The sequence below is a fragment of the Moschus berezovskii genome, chromosome 12, assembly GCF_049115385.1.
Source record: "Moschus berezovskii isolate FMDL1 chromosome 12, NW_MosBer_1.0, whole genome shotgun sequence".
Classification (NCBI taxonomy): domain Eukaryota; kingdom Metazoa; phylum Chordata; class Mammalia; order Artiodactyla; family Moschidae; genus Moschus; species Moschus berezovskii.
Genome location: NC_142471.1, coordinates 14,155,819 through 14,170,317, shown reverse-complemented (window position 1 = coordinate 14,170,317; position 14,499 = coordinate 14,155,819). Strand labels below are relative to the sequence as shown.

At 40.5% G+C, this 14,499-nt stretch overlaps 1 long non-coding RNA gene across 1 annotated transcript in view; it reads right to left on the bottom strand.

Annotated features, from left to right (window-relative positions):
* Positions 1-13,067: 13,067 nt before the first annotated feature.
* LOC129555824 (uncharacterized) overlaps positions 13,068-14,499 on the bottom strand; it is a 114,776-nt gene continuing 113,344 nt past the window's right edge. Inside the window, exon 6 of the long non-coding RNA XR_008685820.2 lies at positions 13,068-13,303. This is a non-coding gene — a long non-coding RNA (uncharacterized LOC129555824). The remainder of the gene's footprint in view (positions 13,304-14,499) is intronic.

Genomic DNA, 14,499 nt, shown 5'->3' with positions numbered 1-14,499 from the left:
AATGTCAAGAATGACTCTAGGGTTCTGGCTAACGTAAGTGAAGAGAGATAAGTGCCCTTAACTGAAATAGGAAACACTGGCAGAGGACTGGCTACCTCAGAGGAAAGTTGAACAGGACATATGAGTTGAAACCTCCAAGAAGATATGTCAAGTAAACACTTGGATGTATTGGTCTGGAGTTCAGAAAAGAGGTCTTGGCTAGAGACTAAAATGTATTATTTGTTTATAGGTGGTAATGCTGGTCATGTGCATGGGTGCGATTAAGGAATGAGAGGAGAATTTAGAAGAACCAAGCAAAGAGCCTTTCAGAAATTCTAACAGTGATCACATAGATGACAGTATAATGGGAAAGGTGGTAGAAAAAGTAATGAGAAGAAAAAACAAAACAAAGTTTTAGCATGTACGCACAGGAAATAGACTATTTCAGAAAGTAAAGTGTGATCGTCTTTGTGTAATGAGGTCAAAAATTTGGGTGGAGGTCACTGGATGCTCAGCAAGAAAACCAGAATGGAGTGGTAGAGGAGTGAATACAGCGAATGAAACGACCAGACAACAATTTGGGAGACGTCTGGCTGCGAAGGGGAGGAAATAACAGTAGCTGGAGGATAATGTGGGAAGAAGACGTTTCTTTCTTGCGTTGGTTTGCGTTTAGGCTGGGTGATGATTTAATGAGTGAGGTTTGAGTACTGGGAAAACCACTGCATATGATCCAGTTGGCAGAGATGGAATATAAAGGGAAAAAAGGAGGGATCATTATTATAGCACTTTGAAAACAAGAGCAGAATAGACTCCAAGATATAAGTAGAGGAGAAACAGTTCATCAGAAGGGTATGAAAACAGCCCCGTTTGTAGATTTCATTTCTAGAACACAAAAGCATCCCATCTGATGGCTTTCATTTTCCCCAAAAAAAGGAAAAGTCAAAGTGATCTGTTGAGAGTGTGAGAGGAGAGCTTCCAGAAGTTCAAGAAAAGTAGAGAGGGGTGTGCGTGCATGTGTTTGTGTCCAGAGGTTTTAAAATAGCTTCTCCATCTGTAGGAATGCTGCTGCTTAAAATCAACTATACTTCAATAAAATTCTTTTAAAAGAGTGAATTGGTACTGTTGAGAGTTCAGTTGATGTTGGTAGTCATAAATTTATAATGGGATCAGCCTGCTTGTCCTGACTTTCTCCACCAGTGCTAAGCTTCTTGGGTGCAGACACAGAGAAACATAGGAGTCCTGCCAAATAGATGAAACACCAGGAGCTTGAAGGCAATAAAACAGTGCCTCATAATTTTCAATGTAGAAGCTGAAACTTCTTCAATGCAGAAGTAGAATCTAGCAAAACTATCTATCAAACATGAGGACAAATTCATGCATCCATGTGAATGGTCTCAAAGACCTCTCCTCATATCTATCTGAAAAAGCTGTTAAAGGTTACATGCCACCCAAACGTGGGAGTCAATCAAGATGAAGAGAAAAACTTACAACATGGAAAATAAGAGATCCAGTCCATAATAGAGGCAAAGGAGCACCTCAGAATAATGGTGAATGGAGAACAAAAATTGCAGTAGGTCAGGAGTCTGAGGAGTTGAGATTTCTTCTAGATTAAATAGATAAGACTTTCTTGAGTATGAATGCATTCAGAGATTAACAAAGTTCATGGAGATTTGGGGGTTACGTTCATGACTGGGTCATATAAAACTATTAGTAACTCCAAATATAACAAAACTGTGCTGAAAAGCTATACTAGTCTACATAGCTTAGCTGTAACTAGTATTTACACAGTTATAACAATGTAAACTATGGATATTAATCTAACCAAAATTATAACTAGATTAGCAATTGGCACTTTGGGAAGTAGACTTGTGGGAAGTGGGGAGTTTGGGGAGGCAGTAGTAAAAAATGTGAAACCTCATCTGTTTTAGAGGAACATCAATAGATAATGACTAAAACTTTTAAAATCAAGAAGTAGCAGTATATGCATGTTATTTGGAGATATGGAGATAAAAATGGAATGGAGCTGAAAGTTTTGGAAGTGGCTGCCTGTAGGAAATGGGAAACGGGAAAGGCATATGGTACTTAAGGTGATTGTTACACAAGTCTTCTAGAACAATTTGATTCTTTAAACCATAAGGATGCATAATTTTAATTATAAAAAAGCTAATGAAGTAATACATAATGCCATTACTGAAATGGTATGTAAATAACAGAACCTTGGATTCACAACTTTGAGTGCTGTGCTCTTTCTACAAAAATTGAGCCAGAGTTGGTTGTTGTTATTGTTGTTCAGCCACTAAGTCGTGTCCAACTCTTTTCAACCCCATGGACTGCAGCATGCCAGGCTCCCTCAGTTCAGTCACTCAGTCATGTCCAACTCTTTGCAACCCCATGGACTGCAGCATGCCAGGCTTCCCTGTCCATCACCAAATCCCAGAGCTTACTTTGAGTCAGTGATGATATCTGACCATGTCATCCCCTTCTCCTCCTGCCTTCAATCTTTCCCAGCATAGGGATCTTTTCCCGTGAGTCAATTCTTCGCATCAGATGGCCAAAGTAGTGGACTTGCAGCTTCAGCATCAGTCCTTCCAATGAATATTCAGGACTGATTTCCTTTACCATGGACTGGTTGCATCTCCTAGGAGTCCAAGGGACTCTCAAGAGTCTTCTCCAACACCATAGTTCAAAAGCATCAATTCTTCAGCGCTCAGCTTTTTATAGTCCAACTCTCACATCCATATGTTACTACTGGAAAAACCATAGCTTTGACTAGATGGACCTTTGTTGGCAAAGTAATGTCTCTCCTTTTTAATGTCTTTTTAACATATCTAGGTTGGTCATAGCTTTTCTTCCAAGGAGCAAGTGTCTTTTAATTTCATGGCTACAGTCACCATCTGCAGTGATTTTGCAGCCCCCAAAAATAAAGCCTCTCACTGTTTCCACTGTTTCCGCATCTATTTGCCATGAAGTGATGGGACTGAATGCCATGATCTTAGTTTTCTGAATGTTGAGTTTTAAGCCAACTTTTTCACTCTCCTACTTTCAAAATCAAGAGGCTCTTTAGTTCTTCTTTGCTCTCTGCCATAAGGGCTTCCCTTGTGGCTCAGCTGGTAAAAAAATCCGCCTGCAATGCAGGAGACCTGGGTTCAATCCCTGGGTTGGGAAGATTCCCCTGGAGAAGAGAAAGGCTACCCACTCCAGTATTCTGGCCTGGAGTTTGCTCAAATTCATGTCCATTAAGTACATGATGCTATCTGACCATCTCATCCTCTGCCACCCCCTTCTCCTTTTGCCTTCAATCTTTCCTAGCATCAGGATCTTTTCTAAGGAGTTGGCTCTTCGCATCAGGTAGCCAAAGAACTGGAGCTTCAGCTTCAGCATCAGTCTTTCCAATGAATATCCATTGTTGATTTCCTTTAGGACTGACTGGTTTGACCTCCTTGCTGTCCAAGGGACTCTCAAGAGTCTTCCCCAGCACCACAACTCAAAAGCACCAACTCTTGAGTGCTCAGCCTTTTTTATGGCCAGAGTTAGAATAACTGACAACCATCTTTGTTTCCATTAAGTATATTTGTTTTGCCTTTATCTTCCTATGTCATTCAAGAAAAGAATAAATTTCAGTTACTCAGAAGGATAGGAATAGAACAGATGCCAGACAATCAGTGGTGTATAATTTTTAATGGAGCAGGGCTCTCAAAAAGAAAAATCCCTAAGGCTAATAAAAATGTATTTGTCCTTCTTTCCTAAGGTGGAAAAATAAAAATTGCTTATATTTCAAAAACAGAAAGAAGGAAACATAAAAACCCCTGGGAAAAACTTAAATAACTAAAACCACCTTAAATCCTCAAGTTTACAAAATATGAAAAACCATAAGACATTAAATGAAAATAAGAAGTGACAGTTATCTTACATTTACTTTGGAAATGGATGCTGAACTCTGATTAGTGGTCATCTAATGAAAAAGATAGAGTGCCTCATGAACTCTGGACGGAGGTTCGTGACATTATACAGGAGACAGGGACCAAGACCATCCCCATGGAAAAGAAATGCAAAAAAGCAAAATGGCTGTCTGAGGAGGCCTTACAAATAGCTGTGAAAAGAAGAGAAGTGAAGGGCAAAGGAGAAAAGGAAAGATATAAGCATCTGAATGCTGAGTTCCAAAGAATAGCAATGAGAGATAAGAAAGCCTTCCTCAGCGATCAATGCAAAGAAATAAAGGAAAACAACAGAATGGGAAAAACAAGAGATCTCTACAAGAAAATCAGAGATTCCAAGGGAACATTTCATGCAAAGATGGGCTCGATAAAGGACAGAAATGGTATGGACCTAACAGAAGCAGAAGATATTAAGAAGAGGTGGCAAGAATACACAGAAGAACTGTACAAAAAAGATCTTCACGACCAAGATAGTCACGATAACATGATCACTGACCTAGAGCCAGATATCTTGGAATGTGAAGTCAAGTGGGCCTTAGAAAGCATCACTACGAACAAAGCTAGTGGAGGTGATGGAATTCCAGGTGAGCTATTTCAAATCTTGTAAGATGATGCTGTGAAAGTGCTGCACTCAATATGCCAGCAAATTTGGAAAACTCAGCAGTGGCCACAGGACTGGAAAAGGTCAGTCTTCATCCCCATCCCAAAGAAAGGCAATGCTAAAGAATGCTCGAACTACCGCACAATTGCACTCATCTCACACGCTAGTAAAGTCATGCTCAAAATTCTCCAAGCCAGGCTTCAGCAGTATGTAAACCGTGAACTCCCAGATGTTCAAGCAGGTTTTAGAAAAGGCAGAGGCACCAGAGATCAAATTGCCAACATCCGCTGGATCATGGAGAAAACAAGAGAATTCCAGAAAAACATCTATTTCTGCTTCATTGACTATGCCAAAGCCTTTGACTGTGTGGATCACAATAAACTGTGGAAAATTCTGAAAGAGATGGGAATACCAGGCCACCTGACCTGCCTCTCGAGGAACCTGTATGCAGGTCAGGAGGCAACAGTCAGAACTGTACATGGAACAACAGACTGGTTCCAAATAGGAAAAGGAGTACGTCAAGGTTGTATATTGTCACCCTGCTTATTTAATGTATATGCAGAGTACATCATGAGGAACGCTGGGCTGGAAGAAGCACAAGCTGGAATCAAGATTGCTGGGAGAAATATCAGTAACCTCAGATATGCAGATGACACCACCCTTATGGCAGAAAGTGAAGAGGAACTCAAAAGCCTCTTGATGAAAGTGAAAGAGGAGAGTGAAAAGGTTGGCTTGAAGCTCAACATTCAGAAAACAAAGATCATGGCATCTAGTCCCATCACTTCATGGGAAATAGATGGGGAAACAGTGGAAACAGTGTCAGACTTTATTTTTTGGGGCTCCAAAATCACTGCAGATGCTGATTGCAGCCATGAAATCAAAAGACACTTACTCCTTGGAAGGAAAGTTATGACCAACCTAGATAGCATATTAAAAAGCAGAGACATTACTTTGCCAACAAAGGTCCATCTAGTCAAGGCTATGGTTTTTCCCATGGTCATGTATGGATGTGAGAGTTGGACTGTGAAGAAAGCTGATCGCAAAAGAATTGATGCTTTTGAACTGTGGTGATAGAGAAGACTCTTGAGAGTCCCTTGGACTGCAAGGAGATCCAACCAGTCCATTCTAAAGGAGATCAATCCTGGGTGTTCATTGGAAGGACTGATGCTAAAGCTGAAACTCCAATACTTTGGCCACCTCATGCGATGAGTTGACTCACTGGAAGACTCTGATGCTGGGAGGGATTGGGGGCAGGAGGAGAATTGGACGACAGAGAATGAGATGGCTGGATGGCATCACCGACTCGATGGACATGAGTTTGAGTGAACTCCGGGAGTTGGTGATGGACAGGGAGGCCTGGCGTGCTTGTGATTCATGGGGTCGCAAAGAGTCGGACACAACTGAGCAACTGAACTGAACTGAACTGAATGAAAAAACTCCTCTGAGAAGTTTTACAGTAAAATGGATTGGTATTCTTTTCCAGATTCTCTTAATGAGCTTCCCTGGATTAATTTCTTCTAAGACAAAATACAAAACTGATTGATCCTGACCTTACATATTTTTGTAAGAGTTTCAGAAATGTACATTAATAACTACTTTTCTATTTCATTTTAAATCCTTGACCTTTTAATTTGAATAATCTCAATATATGGACAGATTATATTCAATTAAATGGCCTACAGAACTCTTAGCAGGCCCCTGTTCAGCAGTCCCAACTCATTCTCTTTTTACATTTCGTAGTCCAACAATATGGAACAGTTTGTAATTCCCTCTCCAGTCCTGCTCTCTCATCAGAGCTCTGTACTTTGCAAACAGTATTCCTCAAGCTAGAATATTTTCTCCCCTTTCGTTCACCTGACCTTCACAAGCACCTCACCATCAGACTGACGTAGGTTCGCTTTACCTTTTGTTTCCAATGAGTGCTGTGCTTATTCCCATTAAAACAATTATCTTTGCATTTATTATCTTCATCATTATATCATCACTGTTATGGATCTGATGCCTGAGTTCCTGAAAGCAGGAAATGTATCTTTACATTATTGTGTCTCCAACACTCAGCAGTTCCCTGGTATAGGTTGCTGTGCTGTGCTTAGTCACTCAGTTGTGTCCAACTCTGTGACACCATGGACTGTAGCCACCCAGGTCCCTTTGTCCATAGCAATTCTCCAGGCAAGAATACTGGAGTGGGTTGCCATGCCCTCCTCCAGGGGTCCTTCCCAATCCAGGGATCAAACCCAGCTCTCCCAAATTGCAGGCAGATTCTTTACCTTCTGAGCCACCAGGGAAGCTGGTATAGATTATCAAGCTTTTAACCATGCAACTAGAAACATGTTTAAAAATCATTTTGTGATATAGTTTGGATAACTGTGTAACCAGAGTTCAACTAAGTTGAAGAAGAGCATAAAAAGAAATTTAGAAAACTCTAATGCTAGAATTATAAGCAACTGATAGGTAGGAAGTTCTCTTCTTAATTTGCAACTGAGGAAGCAGTCTGAGAAATGAGACACATTGATTACTGGAGGGCCACATTATGTGAAAATCAACTTAGAAGCATCAGTGTTGAACCTGAAAAGTTATCTGGTCCAGTCCTTCTATGTCACAGTTCAAAAGACTGAGACGAAAAGACTCAAAGAGAAACAAAGTTGTGCAAAGATATGCTTAAAACATGAAAAAGATGATTTTCAGCAAAGAATCTTCTAAGAAACTAGTTGTTTCATCTTTTTTGTTCACTTTAACTTTTCACTGAAACTTTTTGGCCCAAAAATGATGGTTAAGGTATGGTACAGTGTACTTTAGAGGTCTTCAGTGAATGTGCTAAAACTATATAAAATTTCCCTGCAATGTCAAGTGAAGAAAGCAGCAAAGAATCCGATATTCTACTTATAGATGATTCTAGGAGAAGGCTTATTTGAAATAAACACAAATGAAGTGGTAAAGGAAGATGAGCATACCATGTATAGTGTGAATGTCTTTTCAGACTAACAATAATGCCAAATACTTATTGGGCATTTATAAATTTGCTGGACACTGTTTAATTATCTCATTTGGTTCTCACCACAATCTTATGAGATTGGTTACAACTATTATCTCCATTTTAAAGAAGAGAATAGCTAAGGCCTAGAGAGGATAACATGCCTGAAGACCCACAGCCTGGAGTGGTAGTGACTGAAACACAGAGACACCTGACAGAGATGATGTTCTTAACCATCACACTGGCTTTCTCTCCTATCTGGGCCTGATTTCATGGAGGTACTGCAAACTGTTAGAGGTGGAAGAAACCTGAGACTCATTGATGCTGGCAGTTTTCAAATGTCAAAAGTAGGATCTGTGTTTCACATAAATTCTAATACAGAAAAGTTCTTATGGAAAACTAATAATAACAGAGTTATTCCTGTCAGAAAAGGACAGGGGAGTCTCACTAGCTCAGTTCTCACCTTTTCCTTCCATGATCCCAGGGTTCCAAAGGCGCACAAAACTACTGATCTCTCTCTCTCTCTCTCTCTCACACACACACACACACACACACACACACACACACACACGTTTATACCTGGATACAAATAAAGAATGCGTGCTCAGTTGTGTCCGACTCTGCCACCCCATGGACTGTAGCCTGCCAGGCTCCTCTGTCCATGGGATAATCCCAGTGAAGCATACAGAGTGACATGCCTGAATTCCACACCTCAAAGCATCGAGGCATGTTCAGGGTTCTACCACTTTCTCATCAGAAAAAGAATGGTTATGTGTTTTCCAGAAGTCAGGGGCAGAGAATATCTAGTTGCAAGAGGACATCCTAGGATTCTCTTACTATTTCAATAAAATAGGCTTCTGATAGAGAATATTACAAAAAGTGAAAGTCTTCATTGGGGTTTCAACACTGGGGAATGGGGAAAATCGAAAAGAGAATAGAAAGGATCGAAATGGAAGAAGAAAGTTAAACAGAGGACAGAAGAAAAGAAGAAGGAAACAAACTTTCCCAGTCACTTACCTGAATTCTAACATTGCCCAATACTCCACTTTACCAAAATGGGAAAGGAAAAAAAAAAAAAGCTAGCAGTAGTGTATTGAAACTACCACCCATGAAGCTATGTAAGCCTCTGCCTCACAGCTCCTACAAGTTTCTGCCCAAGTTTCAAAGCACATGTTGATTGTGCTTTTGATCTACGCTACCAGTATTTTACCCTGTCATCTGGGGTATCTGGACTAACATTCATGCATAAATTTAGTCTCATGAAGCCCTGGGACTGAGGAAGATGGAATGTTTAGCTAAAAACAAGAGTAAGCATGTGCAAAATTGTACCTTCCTGAACTATTTTTTTCTTTTTTTCGATAGATGGACTGACAGTCTGCTGGCAATGTGATTCTCAGATCTAGCCAGAAATGGAGCCATAAACGCATCCAGGCTTCAGGGATGTGAAAACTGGCTCTGCTTCTAACACTGCACTCAGTTGCAAGGTAAATTCCACCAATGCCACTTATAAACCTCACATCAAATGAGAAGAAAAAGATTCCAGAAACAAGCACTGATGGAGCATTGAAAATGAGCCTTCCTGGGCAGCTTGTTGTGGCAAGAATGGTTCACAGCAGGAAAAGTGTGGGTCATCAAAGGAAGGACCAGGCCCCAAAACTATAGAAACACCAGTGGGCAAATACATGGCACAAATTCCGCCACACCCTCAACTTCCAGTCACAGTTGCCATTACTAGCTGATCACAGCCCCTTCCACTCCAGCTCAGGAAATGCTTCTCAGTGAGTCCAAAGAGCCAAGACAAATCATTTGCAGTTGACTCCGCATATAACACTCCATTGCCATGTTGGATCTAGTGCTGTGGTTAAGGGATTAGAAGATGAATGATCATTCAGCTGGGCCCAGGCTGTTGACCTGTCCTTCAGAGAAGGTGAGCCTAAGAGCAAAGGAAGTAAATATCCTACTCTATCAGCCAGCTCTTCCCTTCAAGATCCCTGTGTTTTTGTACAGAGAAAATGAATGGGAATGAAATTGAATTTACTCCACATTCAGAATGTGGTAGTGAGCTACGTCCATGCAGAACTACCAGTATGTACCTGCTCACAGTCCTCAACTGGACAGCAGGAGACCTGGATTTTAATCCCCATTCTTTCACTAATTCTGTAACTTTAGGCAAGTCTCTTAATTTTTTAAAAAATTTTGGCCACACCCCACCCACAGCATGTGTGGTCTTATTTCCCCAGCCAGGGACTGAACTTGTGCCCTCTGCATTAGAAGTTGGAGTCTTAACCACTGGACTGCCAGGGAAATCCCAAGTTTCTTAATTTTGTTGGACCTAATTTCCTTACCTGTAAAAATTGGGAACAGGTTAATGTGGACTATATCAATTTTCAGGTTCCTTCCTACTTTAAATTTCCATGACCTAAAGAAAGTGCTCACTTATTACTCAGTTCAGCAACAGGTAGTCTCTAGGTAGAAACAGTTCATCTAAAGAACAACGAATAGAGTAAAGGAAATCAGGAAGACTGTCAAAATTCTATGTGTTAGAAATAGTAGCCCATAAAGGCAAAGGCTACTCAAAGTCGGTGTCACAAGAGGTGAAAAACACAGACACTCAAATCAGAGCCCCTGCGTTCCAGGTCAGATGGCACAGTCATTTTTTCATTTGTTGTTGTTCAGCCGCTCAGTAGTATCTGATTCTGCGACCCCATGAACTGCAGCACACCAGGCTTTCCAGTCCTTCACCACCTCCCGAAGTTTGCTCAGACTCATGCCCATTGAGTCGGTGATGCCATCCAACCGTCTCCACCTCCTGTCCCCTTCTCCTTCTGCCTTCAATCTTTCCCAGCATCAGGGTCTTTTCTAGCGAGTTAGCTCTTTGCATCAGGTGGCCAAAGTATTAGAGCTTCAGCTTCAGCATCAGTCCTTCTAATGGATATTTAGGATTCATTTCCTTAAGTATTGACTGATTTGATCTCCTTGCAGCCCAAGGGATTCTCAAGAGTCTTCTCCAACACCACAGGTCAAAAGCATCAATTCTTTGGCATTCAGCTTTCTTTATAGTCCAACTCTCACATCCATACATGACTACTGGAAAAACCATAGCTTTAACTAGATGGACCTTTGTGGGCAAAGTAATGTCTCTGCTTTTTAATATGCTGTCTAGGTTGGTCATAGCTTTCCTACCAAGGAGCAAGTGTCTTTTAATTTCATGGCGCAGTCACCATCTGCAGTGATTCTGGAGCCCAAGAAAATAAAGTCTGTCACTGTTTCCATCATTTCTCCATCTATTTACCATGAAGTAATGGGATCAGATCCCATGATCTTTGTTTTTTGAATGTTGAATGCCAGTGCAGATAGATATAAGAGTCATGGGTTCAATCCCTGGGTTGGGAAGATCCCCTGGAGGAGGGCACAGCAACCCACTCCAGTATAAATGCATTACTTTCATGGCCTGTGCATTGGTTGTTTCTTGCTGTGTAACAAATCACCCCCAGATTAACAACTTAAAACAATAAACATTATCTGTGGATTTTTGTGGGTCAAGAATCCTAGCATAACTTAGCCAGGTGTCTCTGGCTCAAAACCTGTCATAACACTGCAAGCAAAATGTCAACTGGAGGTACTTCCCTGGTGATCCAGTGGTTCAGACTCCATGCTTCCACCACAGGGGCCATAGGTTTGAGTCCTATAGGTTGGGGAACTAAGATCCCTGTCTGCCATATGATGCAGCCAAAAAAATAATAATTTTTAAAAGTCTACCTGAAATGGCATATTGTCTCTGAAGAGCATCATACTTAAAATGAAAAATAACTTTGGAAAAATTAATGAAAAAATAAACTATCTAAATTTATTTCTTAAAAAAAGTCAACTGGAGTTGTGGTCTCATTCAAAGGCTCAACTGAAAGATGATCCACTCCCAAGTCATTCTCGTGGTTGTTAGCTATATCCAGTTCCTCACGGGCTGCTGGGAGGAGGGTCTCAGTTCCTTGCCAGCTGTTACCTGAAAGCCTCCCTCAGATCCTTCTCTATGGGCCTCTCCTAAAGCAATACACAGCATGGCAGCTGACTTCCATCAGGATGAGTAAGCAAAAAAGCAAGAGAGTGTGAGTTGCTGGAGCCACGGTCTTAGTGGGCTAATTTCAGAAGTGACATACCATCATATTTTCCATACTCTATTTATTATAAGCAAGTCACTTGATCCAGTCCACACTGAGGGAATGGGATTACATAAGGACATGAATACCAGGAAGTAGGAATTAGTGCCACTTTAGAAGCTGCCTACCCCAACCTGGGATCAAATAGTTTACCTTTTTAAACCTCAGTCACCCCTTACTTAAAATAGGTATAAAGTACCTACATCCAAAGGTTGTTGTAAAAATCAATGAATACTTTGTAAAACATTTAATTCCTTCAGTACCTGTAATGTAGTAAGTACTTGATAAATGATGGGTATTATTTCTGAAAATTGTTTTGTGTTGAGAAATTGGGAAATCTGCTGAGGAGAGAAGATGTATTAATATACCTGAAAAATATAAATAAAAGAAGATTGGAGTAGGGTTAGTTGTAAATTCTCTGAAAATCTCTGAATCCGCTTCTCTATCTGCCCCACCCCCTGCCACCAAAACCCCAGACAGAACAGTTAGTTTGCAAAATCAAAATCTCATCAAGAATATACAGAAGAAAACTAGATAATTATATATTCCCTCAAACTTCAGAATAGAGGCTAGTGGGAACAGCATCAGGAGAACCCCAAAACTGCCATCAGGTACCCATTGGAAAGATCCCCTGGAGAAGGGATAGGCTACTCACTCCAGTATTCTTGGGCTTTCCTGGTGGCTCAGACAGTAAAGAATTCACCTGCAATGCGGGAGACCTGGGTTTGATCCCTGGGTTGGGAAGAACCCCTGGAGGAGGGCATGGCAACCCACTCCAGTATTCTTGCCTGGAGAATCGCCAGTGGACAGAGGAGCCTCGGGGGCTACAGTCCATGGGGTCACAAAGAGTCGAACACGACTGAGTGACTAAGCACACACTCATTGGAAAGTACAGAAAGCTAATCTGGACTCAGCTGAAACCAGGTGGGAGTCCTGCAGGATGCAATCTGTAGGTGAGTGCAATGGGATGGCAATAGGTCTGAGTGTTGTTGCTGAAGCAGGTTGGCTCCTGCAAACTCTCAAAATTAAGAAACCAAAGCTCTCTTTCAAGCCAAATCTCTGTATTGAGGAAAAACTACTGGAAATAAGATTCAATTAAATAGGACAGAAAATAGGGGTAAAGGAGAAAGATGATCAAATACAAATGGAATAAGGGAACAGAGGAAGATCTAAGGAATATGGGGCCATGTGTTTCTATCTCTTTGCTAAAGAATTTCACTTTCACTTTCAAATGAGCAACAGAAATAAACTGAATTATGACCAAAAAAAAAAGGAATAAGAAGTCGAATAATGTAGAAGGTATCCCTAGAGATAATGAAAACATGTCAGACACACCCTACAAAAAGCTTAAAAATGTAACTTATAATTTCAAAACAGATGAAAGGTTTTTAAATAATAGGAATTACCAAAGAAGAAATAAACTAGAATTGAAGAAACTCTAATATGAATGGAGAAAATGGAGATTTGACAGAGAGGATAAAGGACTGGGGAAAGAATTAAACAAGTTTAAATTACGAAATTAACACTCAATAAGAAGAAACTAAAAAGTAAACAAGGGACTTCCCTGGTGGTCCAGTGGTTAAGTCTCCAGGCTCCCAATGCGAGAGTTCGATCTCTGGTCAAGGAAATAGATCCCACATGCTGCATCTGAGACCTGGCACAGCTAAATAAATAAATATATTAAAAATAGTAAATGAACACAATGGATAATACCTGAAGAGAAATGGAAAGTGGAAGGAGAAAAATATTTTAAGTAAAAAATAAAAATATATTTTTAAAGAGATTTGAGAGAAAGTGATAGAGTAGAACTAGAGGAGGAAAACTTCTAACAGTAATGGGCTCTGAAGAAGAAAAATCAGAGCACTGGGGCAGAGTAACACTAACAACTGTAATTTAAGAAAACATTCATGAAATAAAAGATGATATAAATCTACATATTAAATCAAATTTCCAGAACTTAGAGCAATCAACCTAGAATAGTCAACACTGGGACTATTCTAGTAAAAGGTATTTATATATATATAAGGTATTTATATATACAAGATATTTTCTATATATATATCAGTTCAGTTGCTCAATCGTGTCTGACTGTTTGCAATCCCATGGACTGCAGCACGCCAGGCTTCCCTGTCCATCACCAAATCCCGGAGCTTACTCAAACTCATGTCCATCAAGTTGGTGATGCCATCCAACCATCTCATCCTCTGTCGTCTCCTTCTCCTCCTGCCTTCAACCTTTCCCAGCATCAGGGTCTTTTCCAATGATTCAGTTCTTCTCATCAGATGGCCAAAGTATTAGAGCTTCAGCTTCAGTATCAGTTCTTCCAATGAATATTCAGGACTGATTTCCTTTACCATGGACTGGTTGGATCTCCATGCAGTCCAAGGGACTCTCAAGAGTCCTCTCCAACACCACAGTTCAAAAGCATCAATTCTTGGGCGCTCAGCTTTCTTTATAGTCCAACTCTCACATCCATACATGACTACTGGAAAAACCATAGCTTTAACTAGACGGACCTTTGTGGGCAAAGTAATGTCTCTGCTTTTTAATATGCTGTCTAGTTTGGTCATAGCTTTTCTTCCAAGGAGCAAGCATCTTTTAATTTCATGGCTGCAGTCACCATCTGCAGTGATTTTGGAGCCCAAAAATATTTTTTTAATATATATTTATATATACATATACTTTTTTTTTGGCTGTGTGGCATAGCATGCAAGATCTTGGTTCCCCAACCAGGGATTTTGTGCCCCCTGCAGTGGAAGAACAGAGTCTTAACCACTGGACCACCAAGGAAGTCCCAATGTATTATATTTTAAATAAAAAGAAAAAATTCTTTGGACTACCAGGCAAAAAAGACCAAAG